Below are 5,061 nucleotides of genomic sequence, written 5' to 3'. Positions count from 1 at the left end.
GATGGATGGATGGATGGATGGATGGATGGATGGATGGATGGATGGATGGATGGATGGATGGATGGATGGATGGATGGATGGATGGATGGATGGATCCCACTCATGGACAAAGCATTTAATGTTTTAGTAATCACTCATTTAATTAAAAAAATACCTTTTGTGTGACATTTTTGTGGTCTTAAGGACCCCCTGTTGATTTCGGGGACCTGTGACCTTACTTAGTTAACACATGTATTGGGCCAGCTCAGTACAGAACCATGGGTTTTAAGTTTGTATTGATTCCTGGTCACTTTGCAAGAGTTTTTCGTACACTATAAGATTATATAAATTTGACTATATTTGCTATGAAAACAAACTAACATTATTCACTTTTAGACATGATAAATCATCACTAGGACTCTAATTTTGAATATATATTTTGTATTTCAGAGAATGTTTTCACTTTGTGGGTCTCTGCTACTTTGTTCAGTCTCTCTCTCCCTGCTTTGCCCTGAGCTGCAGCAGCTCTGCTGCTGATGGAAGGGATTGTCTAGTTTTATTAATATGACAGGTGAGCCTGCCCAGCTGCTACCTGAGTGAGTCTTTGTGTGTTTTGTGTGTGTGTGTGTGTGTGTGTGTGCATGTGGCAAAAAGAGGCAGCTGTCTCATACACGCAAAGCACACAAGGTCTCATTTGAACCCTTTCACGCAGGCATTAATGCGGGCATGCAGACTTTTATTTTAACAAACAAATGAAATTTAAAGGATGCAATAATGTGAAGTAGATCAACATATTTAGTCAATTCAGTGGAAGAAAACTCACAAGCTCTCCATTTTTTTTTCCATCATTGCTCTCATATATTACCACATTGTTTACTTCCTGAGCCGGTGTAATTTTCACTGCCCCCCACTGAGACGACCATAACATCCCTGCTCTTGTATATACACTTTATGATTCGGCTCCTATGTCGAGGTTCAATACATCCATATTGACTCAGGTAATTGAACACAAGGGACACAAGCTGTATTCATAAAAGAGACGGACAGGCGTTGCAGTGAATGGAAGGTTATTGGAACAGCCGTGAAAAGCCTCTGGCAGCTTGATCGACGTTGTTTTTGCTTTGAGGGAGGCGTCAGGCTGGATGTCTGTCACTGGCTTCAGTTCAGGCATGACGAAGGCAGAGCAGAGGTCTTCGACCTAAACAGATTTTGTTCAGAGTCGATCCATTACCTGAGTGGGTTCCCTTTGTCTTACGAGTCCAATGTAGAAAACGAACACACTGAAACAGTCCAGGACAACAGGCGTGAAAGAACTAATTTGCTTGCAAACTTTTAAAGGTTTGGGGGTAAAAAAAATTCCTTGTGATTTATAGTACGACCATAAGCCAGAACATATAATTGGAAGATAACTTAATTTGATTTTTACAATTAGTGTATACAGACAAAGTTGATTTTTCACTTACTTTAACTTGCTTTCTCTCTCACTTAAGAATATCCCTGCAAGTTTTTTTTGTTTTGTTTTTTTTTAATAGAAACAATCCTGTTAGATATGCAGGTCGTGTGCTGATCTCCAACATATGGATATTTTTGTACTGCTCAAAAAAGTTTTTAGCTTGATGTCAAGCACATGAAAATATTTCAATCTTTATCTAAAATAACCTTAAAAGGATAATTCAGAAAGTTTTAAACTAATCCATGATCAATCACTCCTGTAAATATTGAATAATGTGACAAACCATTAATATACAGAATGCTTGTCATATATGTTTGACACTTTCAAACTGAAAAGCTGTTTTTACTCCCAACTTATTATTATTTGTGTTTCAGCCTAAATATTTGGTCTTGGAAAGTAACATATGAATCTTTTTCTTAACGACTGTTTAATATGAGGTATCATTTGCATTACCCAAGTCTACCACTTTTCAATTTGTCGGTCCACTTTGACAATTTATCTCAAAGAAGGACACGAAGTCTAGAGAAGGGTGGAGTCATTGGTTCAATGAGAAATCAAAAAGCCAAAGAAAAGAGAAGCCTGCTCAACCACTGACTGAGACTCTTGAGTTTATGAACATTGCTATAGCTTAACAGGTTTATTCATACCAGATCAAAATCAGTTCCTTCATGGAATGCTGAAATGCTCCAATAGATCTATCTCTCTAAATAGACGAGTTTTATTAGCATTCCTTGAGAAGTCAACAAACTGTTTGGTGGCTGAACAGAGATAGTGCTGGCCCACTTAGTTAACAGAGTCTGGAGACGGAGTCGGCCTGCACTGACCCGTGACTGCCATGGCCGACTGCGTGGTAATCTCTCTGCTCCACCAAAATGCTGTTGAGTGTCTTTTTTCTCACTACGTTAAATGCACTACATTTTTACGCTGCGGTTTCAGGAGCCACAACTTTTATGAAAACACCAGTTAAAGTATAACTGAATTATCTAAGGTACCACTACAAAGAACAAGTGTGGGGTTTATTTTACGTGAAAGAGCTTTGAACAGAAGGCAACTCAGTCTTTCTTGAGCAGACTGTGTTTAAAAGCAGCAAGCAGAATTAGAACAAAGGTCGTCCGATCCACAAGGAGGCCATTACTCAGGATCTACGTTTTCTATTGAGTGGAATATTACATCTTTCTAGGTGTGGACCTGTCAAAAGACAAGGGGTTAATGCGGTGCATTGCAGTTTTAAAGCACACCTTGCTCTTTTCAAATTTTACCATTGTGCATGGCAAGATCAAACGAGCCCTTTCAACATGTCGCTGTGTTTGGGTGGCTTTCATGTCTTACCTCATTACTGGAAAACTTTTCTTTTGACTGCAGCCGAGGTTTGAGAGGAGTCTGGACAGACAATGAGGCTGGACGACTTTCAGGGCTGTACAATGAGAAGGCAACAAAGATGTTGTCTCAAATCCCTCTTGAGGTGCTGGAGCCCCAACTCTGTACTGTGGCCTGCAGGCCTGTGCACTACAGTCAAACTCCTGAAGCAGAGGATTTGTAACTCTTCTGATCAGACTCTGCTCACGTGGAGGAAAAGCTAAATCCTTGCAGGGAATCACTAGAAAAGCAGAAATGAGATGAACTTCCCACAAGATACCCCTTCCTATTTTAAACTCAATTGTGAAAGGAAAAATGGTGAAAGGAAGGCAAATCTGTCAAAAACAATTACATCAAATTCCAATTTAAGAGTATCGCAAGGGGATATTTTGCAGCTTTTTTAGGCTTCTCAACTAGATCAAGTGTATTTAAAATCTATTTTCCTTCATTTATCAAATCGGTGTTGGAAAAATTTTAAATATGTTTTTCAACTCATTCAACTAGTGTAAAACCAAAGGGTCTAGAGGCCAAAAAAGCAATAAGATGAACCTTGCAGAAAATATGTAAGTGAGGATACCTCCAGCTCCAAAAACTCAAAAACTGAACTTATCCAAAAAACTGGGCAGAAATCCCATCAATGACGTTGCAAATTAACAAGAAATGAGACATTTTAAATATAAAGTTTAATTATTAATAGATTTATTATTATCATTACAAAGTGGGTTTTTTTCTTACTTGTGAAATGAAATCAAATTCCAGACTTTTCAAGGCTGTGTTGGCGAGAAAACAACATAAAATAGGGCTTGAAGAATGAAAGTTGAAAACACGTCCTCATAAAGACATCTGTCGATGTCCAAAAGTGGCGGAAAGGTCATTTGGGTTGATCAAATAGGCTAACAAAGCCTGACTTTTCAACATCTGTGTTTAGGCTAGATTTGGATGTAGCGTTTTAGCTTAGAAAGTCACACTTCCAATGCACTTTTTTGGGCTCCTGAAAAACAAGAACTGGCCAACATTGTAAATCCACAGAGTCCATGGGTGCTCAGGGTTTGGAAAAAATGAGGAGCAATACAGAAAATTATATCCTGAATAACACACAACACATTTCTTACAAAATAAAATACTTTATTCATAAATGACAATATATTCCGTTTTAAATTATACGTAGTTCCAATCATTTCTTTAGGAAATGGGCAAACAAAACTTTGGATCACATTCATGTGTATACACATTTTTTCTTACTGTGAGAAATAGGCTGCAAAAGTCAGAGAACCCAAAGACACTTGAGGTTTCATTGATCAGTGGAGGGTTCAAAAAGACACTGTTCATCTCAAACACAAGAAACAGCGCTGACATTTTCGATTTTTCCTTGATTTCTCATCATTTATAGTCAGACCTATTTTTTCTGTTTTTGCTACTTGTATGTTGATAGATTTAATTCCTCTCTCCCTGATGCTCAGTTTTTGTGAAACATTTTATCACCTTTATCCTTTGATAACTGATCTACAGGGTCAGGTACATGCAGTTTTCAAACCCAAAATCCATCATTAGATGATAAAGATATAAAATGATTTTTTTTTTTTTAAATGCTGTTCCTGTGATTTAGCTTGAGAGCCAAATTGAAAATGAAATATGGGCACCTTCTGTGAATTTTCCACTCTGATAATTTTTCCTTTGCTCTGAGGTACCGGCCTATAAGAGCAAAGCTTTTGTTCCCTTTATCACTCGCTGTTCATTTGTCTCCCAGCCGGAAAAGCCGTGTTAAGATAACGCCATCCTATCATCTGATTGTCTTATCAAACTTGAGAGACACAGCACCCCAAGTCACTGTGATGAAAAGGTTAAGCACTTCAGTCATCTTTGGTTACAGCTTGCTGCTAAAATACTCTCACTTTTCAATAGATTATTTTGATTTTTACATGTTTACTTTGTTGTTTCTCTACTTTTATATAACAATACTCAAGTTCTGGTTAATTTCTTATGGCCTCTTCTCAGTATTTCAAGTGCAAGAGTGTGCAACCTTTACGCAGCATTTGACACCGGGGTCAGTCGTATTGCCCCACTTGAACTAAAAGACATTTAGTTTGGTTTAGAAAGGGAAAACACGGACACCATTAATTTGTTTGCTCTCCCACTAGTCATGACCGCAGCAAATGCCATCACCTCAAAGAAGTGGTCGGCCGTCCTCACTTTTATTTGTTTGTTTCTTTGGAGAGTGTGAGAAGTTCTGGAGCCTGACTGCAGCGGACATTGCATTTGTGCAAGGAAGAGGG

Source organism: Poecilia reticulata, linkage group LG22 (genome assembly GCF_000633615.1).
Source record: "Poecilia reticulata strain Guanapo linkage group LG22, Guppy_female_1.0+MT, whole genome shotgun sequence".
Classification (NCBI taxonomy): Eukaryota; Metazoa; Chordata; class Actinopteri; order Cyprinodontiformes; family Poeciliidae; genus Poecilia; species Poecilia reticulata.
Note: the sequence above shows the minus strand (reverse complement) of the source record.